Genomic DNA, 22991 nt, shown 5'->3' with positions numbered 1-22991 from the left:
AACCTAGATGAAGTACCCGAGGTATGGCTCCAGCCACAGCCTTAACTAGTTAAATATTATTTCATTTGAAATTCCTTTGCATTTCTTTCCACAATACTACTAATATTTCCAGAAATCTTGACGTCTTCCTCTGCTATTATAGATTTCTGCACAATAACTTCAAAATCTATTTTCTTTCATTTTTCTCATTTCCCGTGTTCCATTTAGGAGATAATGTAAATGCCTAAATAGGAAGCAACTCCAAATATAAGGAAAATGATTCCTTTTTTTATCAGTGATAAGATCTAAAAAAGAAAACAGGAAGAAAAAATATTCTGGGCAAAGTTGAATAACTCTGAGGGACATATTAATGAGATAACTATGCATACGATTTGATTTGTGGATTCAGTTATTACACATAGTTGTTTTGAATGCATTATTTAATAGGTGATATTAAATAATAGATTAATTTAGAATTATTACTTTTTCCTTTACCACGACATTGAAATAATTTCATTTAATCTCTTCCCATGAATCTTGACCTCAAGGTCTTCCCCAACCCAGAGTCATTTTTCAAGTTCTCTAAAGTTTTCCAAACCTATCATCATCCCATCTGTCTAAGTAGTTTGAGATAAAGCACTTTTTGAATCTGTATTTGATGCTTTCGTTAGAAATCTCAAGCAAAGTCACAAGAATCCAATTGTATAATATTAGGATTCATTTCCCCATTTGTCTAGTAGGTAAATATATGCGATCTCCACAGTGTCACCAAAACCTGAAATTTGTCATTAAGTGATTTTTAAAAGGCACATATATAATGACACTCAATACTTGCAATTATGACAATATGCTCCCAGGAATAATGACTCATTTTTTGTTGAGGGATTTTTTTTTTGCCTCCTTTAAAAATTTATTCTACAGATAATTTCTATAAAAGCCCCAAACTGGCATAGCTAATGTCCTATTTTTCCCTACTCCAAATACTCTGCCACTCAAAATCAAAGAACTGACAGAACACCTGTTAATATAAGAACATTATAAGGATTTGAATTTAAGGGAATTCTTTTTTTCTGAGGGATAAAAAAGGGGGAAATGACTTGTATTTGAACATACACAATATTTTCTTTCTCCCTTGTGGCAACAACCATTCATTTACATCTATTTGGCATGAACTAAATTTGGCATTAGCTCTAGCAAACCAGATGCTTAAGCAGATGAAAGCCCAGACTAGTGTCTTTCTCAGTAGACACTGTTTTTACTCAGGCTGTGTTGGTTTTTAAGCATTTGCAAAATTGGTAACAAGATATTCCAATTTTTAAATTGCTTTGTGAAGTTGAGTGATTTTTGTTTTCCATTTTCAATATGTCTCTTTTCTCTTTTCCTTGCATTTCTTAGAGCAATCACAAATGCAATATATGTAGCTTCCCATGTCAGCAAATTCATTTCAATGTGAAGAAGACTTTACCGCATTGAGTCCCAAGGTTATGCAAGTTGTCAGACAAACTCCAAGAACCAAGTGTCTCCCTTCAAAAAATTTCTAGCTCTGTAACAGCTTCCCGCAGACATTTTACATATTCCCAGCTGAGCCCCCAGTAATACTGTCAGTTTCTTGCAACCTCTGTAATGAGCCAGAACTGGATAAATTTATTCAAAATTCTCCTCTTTGCAAAATTCAGCATTGCTTTTCCACTTCCTATCATTATTTTATTCTCTTGTTTCAACAGCACATCATTTCTTTTCCATGTTTTTGTCTTTTTTTATCTGCCATTACTACAAAGAAGCAGTTCGACTATTTGATTTACCATGTTCAACATGTGATGCTTGATTCCGGCACTATTCTCCTGATTAGATATTCTGCCTTTCTCATCCTGGGCTATCTAGACCACCTAAAATGTGGGGAAGCAGTTTAGTAATAGTGGTTAGACACTGGTGCCACTGGCTTGATTTTAATCCTGGCTCCACTATTTACAATCTGATTGACCTTGAGCAAGTCAGTTACCTTTTCTGTGCTTCGGTTTCTTTGTCAATATAATTGGCTCATATGAAGATTAAATGAGTTAATATATGTAAACCATCTAGGACAGTACCTAACACAATAGTAAGGGTTCAAAAAACGTTAGCAATAACTTTTCCTATAGATTATATTAGGAGATAGCTGTGGTATAATGAACAGAGATCTATTGGTGAAACCTAATCCACTTTCATATAAGAGTATGAGAAACTCACCATGTACGAACCCTCATGACCATTTAAACACCTGGGTTCTAGAGCCACAGTGCCAGAACTGGAACTCAGGCTTCACCGCCTGTTAATTGTGTGACCTTAGACCAATTTTTTAACCTCTACAGGCCTCAGTTTTCTCATCTACAAAATTGGGACTACAATACTAATCATCTGAGAATTAAATAAAATTCTCATCTAATATGAGAATTAAATAAAATTCTTCATGCAAAGCATGAAGAATTATGTATGGCACATAAGAAACAAAAAATTTATTAGCTAAAATCATCATTATCTTCAATCCAATTTGGTATGTATTTAATTAGTACCTACTACATACAATGTACTATATTGAGTAATACAAGATCCAGAACATGGGCTAAAATATCCCTATCCTCAAGGAGCATATAATATATTAAGGCTCAAGTCAAGTAGATAAAACATTAATACAAGACAAAATGTGAAATGAACGAGTTCAAAAGTCCAATAAAAGGGTTTTGTGTATTCAGAGAGGATAAGGGGAGTATATCTGGATGGGGGTAATCAGAAACCTTCTCGTAAAGGAAGTACTTTTGGAACCTTGAATAATGGGTAGACTTGTAACAGGCAGAGAGACTCAACTGGGAAATTCCTTAATGAGAGGAATTACATTACATAGAAGGAAAAGATAAGGTTGTACTTAGGTAAATGAAGGTATCTTTATTGCCTGGAACATTATCTAGGAAAATTGGAACCTCTAAGAGTGGAAAGACAGTGTGAGCTAAAATTATGGAGGGTTTTGAATACATTACAAATTGAGGGAACAGAGTAATGGCAATCTAAACACTGCTTTAAGGAGATCCGTCCGATGCCAATGTTGAAAATGAACTAGAATGAAGGAAAAGAGGGAAAAGGTGAAGAACCCAGTTCTCCTTTTGTGTTCCTTAATTGTGATTTAAGTGGCTTACAGTAAAACAAAATATAAGAAAATGAAATTAATAGCGCAAAATACATTAAAATCAAGTAATAGAATGACAAGAGAAAATTTCAGAGAAGAAAAAATTGCTGAAGGCTTTTTCCTGTGCCTGCTAGTAGGCAAGGCAATGAGGGAAACTTTCAATTGATTAAATACCTCACATTATCTAGTACAAGAAGGGCACAAATTCATGGTGAAAAACACAGGTTTTCCTGGTTCTTAGAGGAATCTTCCCTGTTGAACTTTTAAACAGATTCATTGTTTTCCCCAAAATTCATAGATGTCCCCTAACAAGATTTTGAATACCAGAAAGCTGAAGTAAGAATGTTAAAACATCCTTCTAGAAAACCAAATCTATGAAGATGGTGGTGAGGAAAGATATTTACAGAGTGATACCGTTTAGCTGTCCAACTTTGTATTGATATTTATTGATAGCAGAATTTAGCTTTAAACAAAGCAGAATAAACTGACAAACCTAAGATAAAAATTATGTAACAATAATACAGAAATCTTCTCAAGAAACAGAGGCAGCCTGCCAACTACCCGTTTTATGGCCTTGAGGGCTTCAGTGCTCTCTAGAGAGAAGCAATCTGGTAAAGGTTCATACACTGGAGCCAAACAGGAGAATTTTGCAATAGATGTTCTTCCAATCCTCCACTCCTACCTGGGAATTCAGTCCATTCTTTTCTTCCTTCCTTTGACCTTCCTTCCTATCTTCCTTCCATTAATATTTAGAATGAGCATACGCTAAAGCGCTTGTCCCTGTCCTAGGTGCTGATGCTGTAGTGATCCATGACTCAACTGCCCCTGTTGCCAAGGAACACATTGTATAGTAAGGTTGATGGGAAGGAAAGCATGTAATGACAACTGGAGAGAAAAACACTAAATAGGATACACAGAGGACTCTGGGGGAACTGGGAGTTCCTTCCTTCAATCTCAGCAGGGAATGGAAAGAGCTAGTCAAGGAAGGCTTCCCAAAGGTGGTGACAATTACATCTAGTCCTCTAGATGACAAGGAGATCATCTCCTGAAGGGGAGAAGAAGCAAGACCACATACAAAGGCCTGAACTAGAAAGAATACATGGCTCTTTGACAAGGAGCTCTGCTTGCACTCTCTTGTGCCACTTTGTGTTGTTATTGGGATGGGGAGAGGGGGTAGAAATGGTGAACCTGGAGAAGGAAGCAGAGATCAGAATATGGAAGGTCTTTCATGCTGTGCTCAGTTGACTTTCTTTCAAGGCCAAAGGAAAGCTGTTCAATGAGAAGTGTTAGGTAAGGAAGTGACATGATCCTATTTCCCTTTTAGAAAGTTCAGGCTGAGTGCGCTGTAGAAATAGATTTAAGTGGGCTAGACTATAGGCAGGACACAAGGTAGAGAAGGAACAGAGATTGGGAAGTCACCAAAGATGAGAAAGCCTAATGAGAAAGGAGGGGTAAGTGGGAAAGAAGAGAGATGGCTGGATTCAAGAAATAAAAAGGAGAGAGATAAGGGGACTTGATGAATAAGCAGATATAGTTTGCTACCCTAGTTGAAAGTCAGTTACAAACCCATAATAGAATAATAGGTAAAGTAACTTATCCAGTAAATTCCAAAGACAGTAATGAATTAATAGCATTTCCCAGTTCTCCTCAGAACTAGCTTTTAGAATGGTATATAATGGATAGTAATGAAAATAATAATTTATAAACTACACCAAGCACTAACCATTGGACAGGCACAGTGCTACCAGCTTTACGTGTATTTTCTTGCTCTATTTTCCCAACAACGCTGTGAGGTAGGTACAGTTATTATCTCATGTTACATATAAGAAAAGTTAGGCAGTGTCACCCATATCATTCATTTTTTGGTTGATTCAATAAACATATTACTTATTTTGTATGTACCAGTCATTATGTTAGGGGATACAGAGGACAAGGAAAAAGAATACACGGTATTTGCCCTAGAGATGCTCACAGCTAAGTGGGAATATCAAATACTGATAAATGGAAAATTCCACTGTGGTGTATTAGGTGCCATCACAGCAGTCTGGCCCAAAAACTATGGGAAGATTTTGGAAACAGTCATCTTTAACGAAGAGGGGAAACTTCAGCTCAAATGTACCTATCAGCAGAAATTCCCATTGGCAGATAAAAGCCAATAGTTGGGCTACTGTCTGCAGTTGGGCTGGCTGTGCGGGGAGTAAACTTCCCTAGCCATGAGAGAAAGGGGTACAGAGTGGGGAGAGTGGGTTAAGGTAGTACGGGTTCATGTAGCATTGGAGGTAGGGGGACTTCAAGCCAAAAATCCATCCCTTCTCCACTCATCAAACCATGCCTCTGGTTCCAGGTCTATATCTGCCCAGAGGAAAGTACCATACAGGTCAGTGGCAGCCATGGCCAATGACATGTTTAGTGTCCAATAAAAGGAATACCATCATTATTTTATAACTGACTTCTCCCTGCTTGCCTTGTTCTTCAAGAAAGACCTCTAGATAGGGTTGAAGGTAGTCATCTCCTCCTCAAATGAAATCCCCTCAAACTAGCGTTTGGTTTTCCAAACCCCGAGCCCTGACATTATACATAACGAGGATAGGTGAGATTAAGGCAATATAAGACAGAGTCTTTTGGAAACCATAAGGACTTTTTCAAGTCTCAGTCCAATATCTTTAACTTATGGCCCAAGAACCATGGTAGGATCCAAGGGTTATAGCTGAGACACAGAGGTTTCCAAAATATTATTAAGGATTTACTATTTTTTTCAATCTCCCTTCTATCTGCAAGCTATTCCTGCCGATAAAACTACTGTACATGTTTATAGTCATTGCTTTTATTTCCTACTTGAGTAATAAATATTTCCCAGCACTAATAAAATTATCATTTTTGTTTGTGTTTCTCCCACCTATGACCTTAGAATTACTGTAAATAAAATATATTATAATAAAATGACAGCAAACATTCAAACGAGCTCAGTGTTTTTCATTTTCTTATGTACACTCTCTCTTTGAAAGAGAGATTAAAAGAAAGTAAACCATGGAAGATTGTAAAGCAGTGAGCATGGAGTTTACAGTCCATGGTTCTATTTGTAGAGCAAAGAGTCATGGGCCCAGTGCCTGTTAACTGGGTATATAATGTCTAGACTCTTGAGCTTAGAGGCTCAAGGAAGGAATTCAAGAACCCCCTTTGCAGGAGTGCTGCGGTACTCAGAGATGCCCATGTGTGAAAAATTACACCGGCAAAAATTCCTTCCTCACATAAACAAGACCAGGAGAAAAGACAGGATATCTAGGAGGGAGTGGAAGCATTCTGAACTAGCTCAGCTTTATGGTACCTTATTTATTATTAAAATGACAATGTATATTTTGTAGGCAAATTTTATGGCACCAATTAACTCATTAACAAACTCTAGAGAGAAGCCAGCCTCCTTTGCAGGCTGGTTTGCACAATTTTAATGACCCAGATAAGAGAAAATCAGTGTGCCAGGTTCTGGAAAAGGCCCAGGACTCTACGAACAACTTTGATTAATTCACTGCATCATCTCATAGAAAAGTGTGAATTGTGCATTAAAATAGAGAAGAATTCCTCAATACACAGACGACAAAATAGGTATGGCTAATGTAAACCAGCAATGTTTATGGCATTCAAATTTAATAGAAAAAAAATCAGACTTGATTCCCTCCCCCTACCTCTTCTGAGTTGGAACAGGAGCTAGTTTATTCTAGAGTCTACATTAGCCAAGCTGGCTGGGCTTTCTGACTGGGTAGAGTAACGTAAAGTGTGGGACAGGAAGGAATTTGAAGGCTAGCTCAGCCTCTAAGGCACTGACTGTTTAATTGGCAACACTGATGTCATCTATGATATTCTGAATGACATCCGATGTGCTACCCTGGCCTCCAATGTCTGGAGTTTGGATGTCTTTGTTCTCCATGGATGCCAAGACTGCAATACGAATGGAGGTGGCAGAGGAATGGAACTTGAGGTAATCCAGAATGATACAACTTGCCAGCAGCATGGCAGTAGGGTTGGCCACATTTTTATTGGTTATAGTCTTGCCTGATTGCCTTGAGGCCATTTCAAACACCGCATATATGTGGCCATAGTTGGCACTAGGCACAAGGCCTGCTCCCCCAACCAACTCTGTGCAGACGTTATTAACAATGTTGCCATAAAGACTGGGCATCACCATGACATCAGACTGCTGGGGCCAGGATACCAGCTGCATGGTGGTGTTATCCACAATCATGCCCTCAAAAATGAGCTGAGGATAGCAGGATGCCACCTCCCTACAGCACTGGAGGAAGAGACCATCTCCCAGTTTCATGATGTTGGCCTTGTGCACAGCCGTCACTTTTTCGCATCCCATCTGCTGGGCCAGCTGGAAATCATATTCAGCAACATGCAAAAGCTTGGCCTTAGGAATGATCTTTAAGGCCCTCTATCACTCCTTTCACACTCTCATGCTCCAGGTTGCTGTATTCACCCTCTGTGCTTTCCCGAACATGTCTATGTCTTGTCTAGATGTCTATGTCTTGTGCCTAGTTTCCATACCTAGTAGACTCTTAAAACGAATGACGCTGACATAGAGATCTAGAGTACTGCGAAACACACTGTTTTGTGATTTGTGAGATGGTGGTAGGTTGTAGTCAGTTTCAAAGTTGCCCTTCAAGGCCACGTGGTTTTGATGGACTGCCATGATGGCACTGTGAACTTCTTCCTCTTCACTAGAAGTGGAGGTAATCTGCACTTCCTCAAAGTCCACGGGCACACACACATGTCTGAACACATTCTTGTTGCACAGCATAAGTTCAGGTCCAATGCCATCCCCAGGAATCACAGTCACAGTGTGCCACCCACCAGACTTAGCTGCTGGAGGAATGTTGTGTTTAAAAGAGAAGCTCCTCAGTGAGGTCTCATGGCCAAGGAAAATCTCCCAAGAGTGGCCTAGAATAGTTGGTGGGAACGTGGCCTTCACAGAGCACCTGGCAGCTGTCAGCATCTTCAGTGCCATGATCCATAAGTAGAGATTTAATTTATGTAAAAATACGTGCTTTTCCTCTTGGCTTGAACTGGCTTCTTTTGGTGGAATTCTAGATCCAAAATTCTTGCCTCGGTCACAGTTGTCTCTCCTTCCTTGTACTCTATTTTGGACAGACATTCTACTGCAGTGAGAGACAGAGTACTAGTCACAAGGAGCTGTGTTATAGAGTAGAAAATACACTTTGGAATTGGACAATTCATTAAGCACATTCAATGTACCCATATGACATACTTAAAAATAGACTCTTCACATTTTATAACTTTTAGGTTCACAGAAAAATTGAATGGCAGGTATAGAGATTTCCCATACAAAGATTTCCGTGCCTCAAAACTACAAATCCCAGAAAGCTAGCCATTGAGCAAGTACCAGCACACCATTGTTAATACCTTCTCCCAAGTAATATGTTTCCTTCACTGGGATTAGCACTCATGTCAGGTCTGTCAGGAATTTAAATCTTTTTCTAATAAGTTCAAACAATTTATTATTCTCCATTAATTATATTAGGAAACAATCCAAGGGCCTATTTATAACTTCAATTACAGTTGTTTTAATTAATTAAAGCTATTGATGGGATCTGAAATTTGTTTTGGTAACAATTTAGTTCTTGATTACAGAAATCTTTCTATTGACATTATTTATCTTTATTACATTTGTTTTATAGTCCATCAACTTCTACCAATTTTTCTCAGTCATTTAATAATTAAACTTGAAAGTAATGCCCAAAAAAAAGATTTCCTTGCCTCTACAAAGGCACAGTCTCCCCAGCTATCAAGATCCTACACAAAGTGGTACATTTGTTACAACTGATGACACTACAGTGACACCTCATTATCACCTAAAATCCATTGTTTAAATTAGGGTTCACTCTTCATGTTGCAAATTCTGAGTTTAGAGAAATGTATGACATATATCATCTAGTAGATTCATATAGAGTAGTTGCATAGCCCTAAAAATCCTCTCTGCTTTGTCTCTTCATGTCTCCCTCTCTGCAACCACTGGTAACCACCTATCTCCTGAGAGTCTCCAGAGTTGTGCATTTCCCAGAATGTTGTATAATTGGAATCATACACTCTGTAGCCTTTTCAGATTGGCTTCTTTGACTTAGTAATATGCATTAGAATTTCCTCCATGTTTTTTCGTGGCTCTGTAATGCATTTTTTTTTTGCACTGAATAAAATTCCATTGTCTAGATGTACCACAGTTTATCTGTTCACCTACTGAAGCACGTCTTGGTTGTTCCTAAGTTTTGTGAATGATGAACAAAGCTACTATAAACATCCATGTGCAAATTTTGTGTGGACATATGTTTTCAGGTCATGAGGGTGAATGGCAAGGAGCAGAGTTGCTGAATCGTATGGTAAAAGTATGCTCAGTTTTGTCAGAAACTGCTAAACTGTCTTCCAAAGTGGCTGTACCATTTTGCATTCCCACCAGCAATGAATGAGAGTTCCTGCTGTTCCATATCCTTGCCAGCATCGGTGCTGTCAGTGTTCCAGATTTTGGCCATTCTAATAGGTTTGTAGTGGTATCTCGTTGTTTTAATTTTCATTTCTCTGATGACATATGATGTGTAACATCTTTTCATATGCTTATTTGCCATCTGTATATCTTCTTTGATGAGATATCTGTTAAGGTTTTTGCCAATTTTTAAAATCAAGTTATTTATTTTCTTACTGTTGAGTTTTCAGGGTTCTTTGTACTTTAGATAACAGTTCTTTATCAGATGTGCCTTTTAAAAATAATTTCTCCCAATCTGTGGCTTGTCTTCTCATTCTCTTGACAAAGTCTTTTTGCAGAGCAGAAGATTTTAATTTTGGTGAAGTCTAGTTTATTATTACTTTCATCGATCCAGTCTTTGGTGTTGTATCTAAAATGTCATCACCATACCCAAGGTCATCTATAACAGATTTTCTCCTAGAAGTTTTGTAGTGTTTCATCGTACATAGAAGTCTATGGTCCATTTTAAGTTAATTTTGGTGAAGTGTTTGAGGCCTGTGCCTAGATTAATTTTTTTGTATATGTTGATGTCCAGTTTTTCCAACACTATTTGTTGAAAAGACTCTCTTTATTCCATTGTGCTGCATTTGCTCCTTTGCCAAAGATCAATTAACTATTTACATGGGTCTGTTTCTGGGCTATTATCTTCCACTGGTTTTTTCATCTGTTCTTTTGCCAACATCACAGTGTCTTGATTAGTGTAGCTTCACAGTAAGTCTTGAAGTCAAACACTGTCAGTCCTCCAGCTTTGTTCTTCTCCTTGAATGTTGTGTTGGCTATTCTGGGTCTTTGGCTTCTACATACAAGCTTTGGAATCAGTTTATCAATATCTACAAAATAACTTTCTGGTATTTTGATTACGTTTGCATCGAATCTTGGAAAGAGTTGATATCTTGGAAACTTAACAATATTAAGTTTTCCCATCCATCAATATGGAATGTCTCTCAATTTATTTAGTACTTCTTTAATTTCACTCATCAGAGTTTCATAGTTTTCCTCATATAGATCTTATATATATGTTGTTAACGTTTATACCTAAGTATTTCATTTTGGAAATGTTAATGTAAATGATACTGTGTTTTTAATTGAAAACTGGTGTGTCAGAAAGCAATTGACTTTTGTATATTAACCTAGTAACCTGCAATCTTGCTGTAATCACTTATTAGTTCCAGGAGGTTTTTCTGTTGATTCTTTCAGGGTTTCTACATTGATGATATTGTCATCTGAAAATGAAGACAGTTTTATTTCTTCCTTTTCAATCTGTATACTTTTTATTTCCTTTTCTTGTCCTATAGTATTTGCTAGAAATTCCAGGGTAACACTGCAAAGGAGGGGTAAAAGGGGACATCCTTGCCTTGTACCTGATATTACTGGAAGAGCTTCGTGTTTCTCATCATGAAGTATGATGTTAGTTGTAGATTATTTGTAGGTATTCTTTATCAAGTTGATGCAGTTTTTCCTCTACTTCTAGTTTACCGAGAGCTTTGTATAATGAATGGGTGTTGAATTTTGTCAAATGTTTTTCTGCCTCTATTGATAGGATCATGTGATTTTTCTTGTTTAGCCTGTTGAAGTGACGGATTACATTAACTGATTTTTGAATGTTGAAACAGCCCTGCATAACTGGGATAAATATCACTTGATTATGGTGTATAAGTCTTTTTATACATTGTTGGATTCAATCTGCTAATATTTTGTTAAGAAGTTTTGTACCTATGTTCATGAGAGATACGGGTCTGTAGTTCTCTTTTTCTGTAATGCCTTTGTCTGCTTTTGTTACCAGGGTAATGTTGGTTTCATAGACTATGTTATAAAGTATTCCTTTTCCTTGTGTCTTCTGAAATATATTATAGGGAACTGGTATAATTTCTTCCTCAAGAGTGTGGTAGAATTCACCAGTGAACACAAATGGTCCTGGGGATTTCCATTTTGGAAGGTTATTAATTGTTGAATCAGTTTTAAAAATATATATAGGCCTCTTCAGATTGTCTGTTTCTTCTTATGTGAATTTTGGCAAGGAATTGGTCCATTTCACCTAGGTTATCAAATTTGTGAGTGAAAAGTTGTTCATAGTATTCTTTTATTATCTTTTTAATGCCCATAGGATCTATAGTGATGTCCCTCTTTTCAGATAGTAGTAATTTATGTCCTTTTTTTTCTTTTTCTTTTTGTTAGCTTGACTAGAGGCTTATCAATTTTACTGAAGTTTTCAGAGAATCAGCTTTTGGTTTCATTGATTTTTCTCTATTGATTTTTTTTCTTTTCAATTTCATTGATTTCTGCTCAAATTCTTAATATTTCTTTTCCTCTGCTTACTTTGGATTTAATTTGCTCTTCTTTTTCTAGTTTCCAAGGGTGAAAGCTTAGATTATTGACTTAAAATCTTTCTTCCTTTCCACTATATGCATTTATTACTATGTATCTCCCCCTAAGCACTGTTTCCACCACATCCCATGAATTTTGTTGTGTTTTCATTTTCATTTTGTTCAAAATATTTTTAAAATTTCTTTTGTGATTTCTTCTTTGACCCATATGTTATTTAGAAATGTGTTGTTTAATCTCCACATTTAATTGGGGATTTTTTCAGCTATCTTTCTATTACTGGTTTCTAATTTAATTTCATTGTGGTCTGAGTACAGACATTGTACGATTTCAATTTTTTTGGATTTGTTAAGGTGTGTTCTATGGCCCAGAATGTGGTCTTGGTGAGTGTTCTATGTGAACTTGAGAAGACTGTGTATTCTGCTGTTGTTGGGTAAAGGAATCTACAAATGTCAATTATACCCAGTTTACGATGACATTGTTGAGTTCAACTATGTCTTTACTGATTTTCTGCCTGCTGGAGTTCGTTCCTTTTATTGTTGTTAACTTTTTAAGAAACTGCTAAACACTTCCCCAAAATGGTTATACCATTTATATCCCTACCAATGTAAGAGAATTACAGCTTCACATCTTCATCAACACTTGGTATTATCGTACTTCTATTTTAGCCATTCAAATAGATTTTGGTGGTAGTATCTCACTATGTTTCTGATTTGTGTTTCCCTTCTCACTATGTTATGGAGTGTCTTTTAATATATCCTCCCAGATCAGAGCTACAAGCATTAACATCTGGTATTTCTAGAAATCAACCACTCAACCGTGGAAGGCAGGCAAACTCTTAGATTCCCAAAGCTATACCAGTATAGCCAATAAATATACAAGTATATTTATTGGCAAATAAATGTACAAGTATATTTATTGGCAAATTTTAAACCAGCCACAATCCCATTCTCACTTAACTTTCGGGCACCACCACCCCTGATGTAGGTTAGCGGTTGTTTGGGGAGGTTGGTGACTTATTTACGAAGACTTCCAAAGGCTGTCAAAATTCAAGAAGATGAAGATGCAGACTTAATAGTGGCTACCACTATGTAACACTTGCCACATCTAAGGTACTGTGCTGAATATTTTATATACATCATAATCTGCCAAGGTAGGCATTATAGTTCCCATTTCACAGATGAAGAAACTGGCTAACACAGACTCTACAAATTCATATATTGTGAAGGAACAGAGAATTGCAACAGGTGAGGTGACTATTTCTAGGGGTCCTAGAGGCCTAGGCCAGTTTCTCATACTTGATCACCCTAGGATCTCATTGAAATGCAGGCACTAATTCAGTAGTTCTAGTGAGGGAGGGGAGCAGAGCCTTCATTTTCAAGTTGCTCCCTAGTCATACAGATTCTACTGGCCTCTTATCACACTTTGAGTAGCAAGGGCCTGTATTTACATCCTCACAAGGTCCGGGCAACTCGGGGCCATCATGTGGTGTACTTAGAGGCTGCTGGGAATAAAGGAAAGAAGCAGTACTGCTCCTTTCTAAAAACTGATATAAAATGGCTATAAAGTAGGAGCCAGCTGGGTACCTGCTTGTCACTTAATATGGCACGTAATATGGATAACAGCTGTCCACCACCAGTGCCTGAGGCTAGAGCAGATGATAATACCAGGAGAGAATGCTGGCAGAAAAATAAACAGACCCAACTACACAATTTTGTTTCAACCAATGGGCCGCCCTTACATACACCCCAATCTTCTTCCTAACCCTGGAAAGGACATAAAGCTTTTAAAGGTATGGATAAAGAAGGAAGGAAGCCCTGCGACTGGGAGTATAAACTGGATACTGATTGAGATTTTAATAGCCAGATTGACCTATAAACATCCCCAGATATTAGAAAAAGTTCTTAGCCTCAATGGGACAAAATTATGATATGTATATTCCAACATGCAGATATAAGAACAATAGGAGTGCCATGGTTTCACATATTTGAGTGTTAAGAGTTAAACTAAGTCTATTTTAAGTGCGACGTTAAGACAGTAAATGGGTTTAAGTAAGGGAGAGATATAATACAAGTTGCATTTAAAAAATGATCCTCTGGGAAGCAATTTGCAGAATAAATAATAAGGTGACTATTCTGGTGGCAAGGAGGCCAATTAACAGGCAATCACTGTGGTTCTCAAAAAGTGATCCCCAAACCAGCAGAATCAGGATCACCCTGAACTGCTAAGAAACGTAATCTCTTGTAACTATCCCTAGACATACTGAACCTGGAAGTCTGCAGTTGGGAACCCAACAATCTGTGTTTTAATGCTTCTGACGCATGCTGAAATTTGAGAACCACTGGGCTATGAAATGGTTCCAACAGGAAATGATGAGCAGTTGTACTAAGATGAAGGCAGTGAGGAAGGAGAGAAATAATTTCAGAGATATTTAGGAGATAAACAGGACTAGGCTATTGACCTGGGAGACATGGAATATTATTCTTAATGTTCTTAATGAACTGGGTGACTGATAATATAATCGATGAAAATGATGTACAACACTGAAAAAAGAGCAGTTGGGTTGGGGAAATAGAATAGAAAACGAGTTCAGTTTCAGACATGACGTGTTTGGGGAGCTGTAAGACATCCACATAAAGATGCCTGGTGGGTGGCTTAATAAATAAGTCTGCAGCCCCAGAGAAAGGATTGTGGGTGATGACAGAAATTCAGGAGTCATCAACTTATGGGAGAAAGTTAACCACACAAAAGTATATGAAATAGCCTCAAGCAGAGGTTTTCAACGTTGCTTCTGCCATGACAGATGATGAATGGCATTCATATGAGACATGTTCCCAGGAGTATACTCAGATTGTAATGAAAACCAAACACACACACACACGTATGAACAAAAGTAGTTGGCCAAATAAACCACGGAATTCCCAAACTGTTTTTATAGATCATATTTACAAAAGCATTTTACCTGCAAATGATTAGTAAAGCCATCTATTTACCGATCTCAAACATGACTTCTTTTTGAGGGAAAAATATATATATGGATAATCTAATATAAAAGTTACATAAAATTATATTTTAAAGACCAAATTCAGACCTCTACAGTTAATATTTAAAAAGTAAGCATGTACTAACAAAGAAAAATAATTCATATTTTATGGTTAAAAAGTATAGCACATAATATTTATGTTTATTCATGATGTTAATATAAATGGTATTACTGCACATGTCCTTTGGATAATCACACTACCTGTGACTGGGAAACTGTAACTAGAGCCTCCTTCTCATTTCTGTGCTATGCAGATAAAGATGCATGCTTTCTTCATCTCTCTCCCTTTTTCAAAAAGTATCCATGGGTAAAATCAAGGAAACAAATACAAGTATAAATCCACAGTTTACAATTATAGTATTTCAAAATTGCTCTATCAATGCCACATCAATAACCACAGTTCCTGGGTATTTTCCGCAAACAGAAAATAGGCTACGAATTATGAGCAATTCACTTCCAGCTAACTCTGGTTCCACTTTTCCCCACACCAACAAGCCCACACCACTGAAATGCAAATGAGTGAATACGACATCCTTATAATGGTAACTCTGAGGTGAGTCTAATTATTAAAAATGTAAATCATTCACAGGAGCTTGTAACTCAATACTTATGAATAAGTGAGTGGTTTTGACATATGTCATAACTGACTGTGACACTGTAATGTGTCACATGTCACTAAGGTCAAGAAGTACTAGGCGAGGGCTTCCCTGGTGGCGCAGTGGTTGAGAGTCCGCCTGCCGATGAGGAGGACACGGGTTCGTGCCCCGGTCCGGGAAGATCCCACATGCCGCAGAGCAGCTGGGCCCATGAGCCATGGCCGCTGAGCCTGCGCATCCAGAGCCTGTGCTCCGCAACGGGAGAGGCCACAACAGTGAGAGGCCCGTGTACCACAAAAAAAAAAAAAAAAAAAAAAAAAAGAAGTACTAGGCTAGAAAGATGACTGTAGACAAAGCACAGAAAAATTATGAAGACAAAACTGGGGACCATCAGTCTTCGAACCATGAGAGGAATAGAGATGAAGTGATCTGGGAGGCGGGAGGAGAACAGAGAGAAAAGGATGTCATAGAAGCCAAGAGAAGTGTAACACTCAAGGAATGAATTGTCAGCAGTATCAACATCCTCTGAGAGGTTAAGTAAAATTAGAAGAATGATGGGGTCACTGACCACAACCATGAGGCTGTATAGGTTAGTGATTGTGAGCACTGGCTCAAAAGCCAAACTGTCTGCCACATATAACCTCTGTAACCTTTGTAATTTTCATAACTTCTTTTGGAACTTATATTCTAGTGGGAGTAGACAGCAAAAAATACATGAATGATAGATGGACAGATAAATGGATACAGAGATAGATAAATATATAAACAAGCAAGAAACAAACACATAAGTGGATCTTTTAATGTCAGAAGAGAGAAATGCTATGTAACAAATATAAAACCTGTTGCCTTCAAGGAGCTTGCATTCTAGGCAGAGTTAAATGGAATGAATATAGGTGGAATACAAACTGGCAGTGGATGGTAAATGATTCGTGAGTGACCCAGCTGGGAAGTGGAAATGCACAGGATGGATTGACCATGTACATGGGTAGGGATGGTGAAGGAAAGTGTTTCAGACACATCTGAAAGACGGGCTAGCAGCAGATAAGTACAGAGGGAAGGAGAGGATTTCTGAGATGGAGGCAAAATTGAAAGGTCTGTAGGGTACACTAAACATTGCCATTCACCTGAAAGGAAAGGTTTATGTAGGAAAACAGTGGTAGACAAATGGAGAAAGTACACTGGGGTCAGAGGGTGGAGAACCCTGAATGGCAAATCTAAGAAATTTATGAGACCTTGAAGGCAGGAGAGAAACACTCAGGATTTTTGAAATCAAAATAAAAGGTTTTGAAAGATACCCCTTTAAAAAGGAAAACATGCACTTAAAAAAAGAGACAGTAAATTTTCAAGGCACAAGACCATTTATATCAAAGCTTTGCCTTAATGAAAGCAGAATTTTAAAATACACATACACTCCCATCTATCTGCACATACACTCTTTAGAAAACTCTTAATATCCATTTCATGTTGTCCTATAGAACCAACTGATTATGAACATTGTTTTATCAATAATTTTCTAAAAAAGATCAATGCACAGAGACATAATTTGCTCCATTTTCTCTGTTGCACAATTAATGCAATTTCTCACCTGTCATTCCATCGCTATTCAATAACCACTGAAGAGCTGACAGATGCATAGTTCTCACAGAGGACTGTGGAGAGCCAGATTTAAAGTAATCCAGGGCTTCCCTGGTGGCGCAGTGGTTGAGAGTCTGCCTGCCGATGCAGGGGACACGGGTTCGTGCCCCGGTCTGGGAAGATCCCACATGCCGCAGAGCGGCTGGGCCCGTGAGCCATGGCTGCTGAGCCTGCGCGTCTGGAGCCTGTGCTCCGCAACGGGAGAGGCCACAGCAGTGAGAGGCCCGCGTACCACAAAAAAAAAAAAAAAAAAAAAAAAGTAATCCAGAGATGTCCTCCTTGTTTTCCAAAAGGGGATACATATTGTACAATACTGAATTGGCTGTAGAAGTCCTTGTTTGAGGAAGAGCTACACTTATTCTTACACTAAGAAGAGCTTTTCAGATACAGTTTTCATTTAGTAAAGGAAAAACTCCCACCCTGCCAAAAGGATATTGAGGTAGGAGTGGGGAGTCACATTATTCTTTTCTGGGGTGAGAAGCAGGTTGGCTTTTGAATGAAACAGTAAAGTTTAGAGTCAAGTCATAAAACTGACGCTTAAGCAGCAACTTTGGCCTTTCTGGAAAGACAGGTGAAGACTCAAGATTACAGGTTAATTGGAAACAGCTTTTTATCTTCCCTTCTAACTCAACTTTACAGCCACATGAACAACTCTATTAAACACTTTTGCTATTACCTAGGGCATTAACTATGCCATTCAATTCTCTCTGCTGGTCTGGGAGGATTGTTGTCTTCCAAGAACGATTCACGAGTATAATCATTATATTGTTCTTGAAGGCTCTGTATTTCAGAGGTTTCCCTTTGAACCAGGGTCTGGCAAGAGAATCTCTTTGTGTTAATAACGACTAGATGCATGAGTTAACAAAGTCCTCTCTGTTACACCTATCTCAGTTTTTAGTTCAAAACATACACACACACACATTCCACAACTGCTGACACAAGCTGAGGTAAACACACACTGTGGGTTTTCTTAAAAATTCCCAATTAGCCTGAAATCATAGTCCCTATAAAGCACACTTCATACTTGTTAACCCAGCATGACCCAGTGACCCAAGTTTTGCAATCAGGTTATTATAATAACTACAGAATCTGGAAATTAGAGGGGACTTTCTGAAGCCAGCTATTTTAGCCAGCTGGTTTATCCCCTGTCAACATTACAAAGTAGGTGTGATTACACTAAAAAACCTTCTCCAAAGGATTCCCTCCATTCTCCCCATCCCTGGCCTGCAAATGTTCTCCCTTCATTCAAGATGGACAACGGCCTCTACTGGGCACCATATCCAAGGCTGTGTGTTTGGTAGCACTTTATCTCCATCTGCAAAATGCAACTAGGAGATAGGTGTTTTATTTTCATTTTATATATAAATAAACATAGTGATATGCCAAGAGGATAAGCAACTCTTATTAAGTTAGCAGAAGATTCAAACTCAAGTCTCTTCCCCCTAAGCTTGTGCTCTTTCCCCTGCATCATGCTGCTTTTTCTCTCCTGTGCTTCTCCATGTCTCCATGTGCAACCTTCCCCCACCCACTCGTATCCCTGAGAAGGGAAGAAAGACTCTCACACAAAAACCAAATCACCATGGTGGACATTCAGGCATCTAACAGATAAACTGATGATTATGCAAAACTAAAAATATCCACAAAGAAATTTCCAAGTAAAGATGCTTAAATGCATGTACTTGCATCTGCTCCTTCCTGAAATCCCACTACGTTTCTATTTCAATTTTTATTTTTTGTTTTTGAATTGTAAAACTACAAGGGCAATGAGAATGACAGAGAAGACAAGACAATTTTGTAAACTGGAAAGCAGATGAAGGAGTGATGACTGACTTTTCAGATGTGATAAAGCTGAATCCTAAACACTCAGAGAGAAAAGCCAAGAAACCATTTGTTTTGCAACACGGAACCCCAAAGCCTCAGGAACTGGCAACAACAGATACCCCTGAGAGTGGCAGGTAAAGGTGCGTGGAAAGTCTCTTTAATAAACAAACACCCAGATCATCTTCCTTATTCTGCTCAGTTACATGACTGCCCCCAGCCACCAACCTAGCAGAAGAACGGACATTTACGCTCTGCTCTGGGGAACACTATGCACAACTAAATGCAAGTTCCATGCTGAATTGAGGGGAAATAAGTGAAAGTTCATACAAACAGAGTGCTGACAGGTGGACTTAGATTCCCTGGATAGGAGTTTTGAAGAGCAGTTTCTAAGAAAACCAACAACTAAAAATAAAATATTTAAAGATACTGACAATCAACTGATTCTCAAGAGAATGGACCAGACCATCCTATACTGAATTTCACTGTCAACCATCACATCTCCATTTGCACAGAACTTTCAGTTCATGTGTTATTATCCATATGTTAAGTGAGTGAAGAGCCAGGTTCAAACATGTGGAAAAGCTTCTGACATAAAAGACAGAAGCCAAAGCAAATCAGTAGACAGAAGCAATGAGGAGGATATAGGGACTCCATTAAGAGAACATTTCTGATACTCATATCAGATAAAATAGACTTTAAAATAAAGAATGTTACAGGAGACAAGGAAGGGCACTACATAATGATCAAGGGATCAATCCAAGAAGAATATAACAATTATAAATATATATGTACCCAACATAGGAGCACCTCAATACATAAGGCAACTGCTAACAGCTATAAAAGAGGAAATCGACAGTAACACAATAATACTAGGGGACTTTAACACCTCACTTACACCAATGGACAGATCATTCAAAATGAAAATAAATAACGAAACAGAAGCTTTAAATGACACAATAGACCAGATAGATTTAATTGATATTTATAGGACACTGCATCCAAAAACAGCAGATTACACTTTCTTCTCAAGTGCGCATGGAACATTCTCCAGGACAGATCACATCTTGGGTCACAAATTAAGCCTCAGTAAATTTAAGAAAATTGAAATCATATCAAGCATCTTTTCTGACCACAACGCTATGAGATTAGGAATGAATTACGGTAAAAATACGTAAAAAACACAAACACATGGAGGCTAAACAATATGTTACTAAATAACCAAGAGATCACTGAAGAAATCCAAGAGGAAATCAAAAAATGCCTAGAGACAAATGACAATGAAAACACGATGATCTAAAACCTGTGGGATGCAGCAAAAGCAGTTCTAAGAGGGAAGTTTATAGCTATACAAGCCTACCTCAAGAAACAAGAAAAATCTCAACTAAACAATCTAACGTTACACCTAAAGGAACTAGAGGAAGAAGAACAAACAAAACCCAAAGTTGGCAGAAGGAAAGAAATCATAAATATCAGAGCAGAAATAAAAGAAATAGAAACAAAGAAAACAATAGCAAAGATCAATAAAACTAAAAGATGGATCTTTGAGAAGATAAACAAAATTGAGAAACCATTAGCCAGACTCATCAAGAAAAAGAGGGAGAGGACTCAAATCAATAAGATTAGAAATGAAAAAGGAGAAGTTACAACAGGCACTGCACATCCTAAGAGACTACTACAAGCAACTCTGTGCCAATAAAATGGACAACCTGGAAGAAATGGACAAATTCTTAGAAAGGTATAACCTTCCAAGACTGAACCAGGAAGAAACAGAAGATATGAACAGAGCAATTACAAGTAATGAAATTGAAACTGTGATTAAAAATCTTCCAGCAAACAAAGGTCCAGGACCAGATAGTTTTACAAGTGAATTCTATCACACATTTAGAGAAGAGCTAACACCCATCCTTCTCAAACTCTTCCAAAAAACTACAGAGGAAGGAACACTCCCAAACTCATTCTATGAGGCCACCATCACCCTGATACCAAAACCAGACAAAGAGACTACAGAAAAAGAAAATTACAGACCAATATCACTGATGAATATAGATGCAAAAATCCTCAACAAAATACTAGCAAACAGAATCCAACAACACATTAAAAGGATCATACACCATGATCAAGTGGGATTTATCCCAGGGATGCAAGGATTCTTCAATATGTGCAAATCAATCAATGTGATGCACCATATTAACAAATTGAAGAATAAAAACCATATGATCGGGGCTTCCCTGGTGGCACAGTGGTTGAGAATCTGCCTGCCAATGCAGGGGACACGGGTTCGAGCCCTGGTCTGGGAAGATCCCACATGCCACAGAGCAAATGGGCCCATGAGCCACAATTACTGAGCCTGCGCGTCTGGAGCCTGTGCTCCACAACAAGAGAGGCCGCAATAGTGAGAGGCCCATGCACCGCGATGAAGAGTGGCCCCCGCTTGCCACAACTAGAGAAAGCCCTCGCACAGAAACGAAGACCCAACACAGCCATAAATAAAAATAAATAAATAAATTTAAAAAAAATATACGATCATCTCAATAGATGCAGAAAAAGTTTTTGACAAAATTCAACACCTATTTATGACAAAAACTCTCCAGAAAGTGGGCACAGAGGGAACCAAACTCAGTGTATAAAGGCCAGATATGACAAACCGACAGCAAACATCATTCTCAATGGTGAAAAACTGAAAGCATTTCCTCCAAGATCAGGAAGAGACAAGGATGTCCACCCTCACCACTATTATTCAGCATAGTTTTCGAAGTCCTAGCCACAGCAATCAGAGAAGAAAAAGAAATAAAAGGAATACAAACTGGATAAGAAGAAGTAAAACTGTCACTGTTTGCTGATGACATGATACCAAACATAGAGAATCTTAAAAATGCCACCAGAAAACTACTAGAGCTAATCAATGAATTTGGTAACGTTGCAGGATACAAAATTAATGCACAGAAATCTCTTGCATTCCTATACACCAATGATGAAAATTCTGAAAAAGAAATTATGGAAACACTACCACTTGCCACTGCAACAAAAAGAATAAAGTACCTAGGAATAAACCTACCTAGGGAAACAAAAGACCCGTATGCAGAAAACTATGATACTGATGAAAGAAATTAAAGATCATACCAAGAGATGGAGAGATATACCATATTCTTGGATTGGAAAAATCGATATTGTGAAAATGACTTTACTACTCAAAGCAGTCTACAGATTCAATGCAATCCCTATCAAATTACTTTTTATGGAACTAGTACAAATCATCTTAAAATTTGTATGGAGACACAAAAGACCCCGAATAGCCAAAGCAGTCTTGAGGAAAAAAAAACGGAGCTGGAGGAATCAGACTCCCTGACTTCAGACTATACTACAAAGCTACAGTAATCAAGACAATATGGTACTGGCACAAAAACAGAAACATAGATCATTGGAACAAGATAGAAAGCCCAGAGATAAACCCACACACTATGGTCAAGTAATCTATGACAAAGGAGGCAAAGATATACAATGGAGAAAAGACAGTCTCTTCAATAAGTGGTGCTGGGAAAACTGGACAGCTACATGTAAAAGAATGAACTTAGAACACTCCCTAACACCATACACAAAAATAAACTCAAAATGGATATGAGACCTAAATGTAAGACCAGACACTATAAAAGTCTTAGAGGAAAACATAGGAAGAACACTGTATGACATAAATCACAGTGAGATCTTTTTTGATCCACCTCCTAGAGTAATGGAAATAAAAACAAAAATAAACAAATGGGACCTAGTGAAACTTCAAAGCTTTTGCACACCAAAGGAAACCATAAACAAGACGAAAAGACAACCCTCAGAATGGGAGAAAATATTTGCAAATGAATCAACAGACAAAGGATTAATCTCCAAAATATATAAACAGCTCATGCAGCTCAATAT

General features: G+C 37.9%; 1 protein-coding gene and 1 pseudogene across 2 annotated transcripts in view; both read right to left on the bottom strand.

The window, feature by feature from the left end:
• The window catches only part of NELL1 (neural EGFL like 1), an 869596-nt gene that overhangs the window by 274876 nt on the left and 571729 nt on the right, over positions 1–22991 (bottom strand). The window lies entirely within an intron of this gene.
• On the bottom strand, positions 6960–8138 carry LOC101333899 (isocitrate dehydrogenase [NAD] subunit gamma, mitochondrial-like; annotated as a pseudogene).

This window comes from Tursiops truncatus, chromosome 8, assembly GCF_011762595.2.
Source record: "Tursiops truncatus isolate mTurTru1 chromosome 8, mTurTru1.mat.Y, whole genome shotgun sequence".
In the NCBI taxonomy this organism is placed as follows: domain Eukaryota; kingdom Metazoa; phylum Chordata; class Mammalia; order Artiodactyla; family Delphinidae; genus Tursiops; species Tursiops truncatus.
Note: the sequence above shows the minus strand (reverse complement) of the source record. Positions and strands in the feature narration are given on the sequence as shown.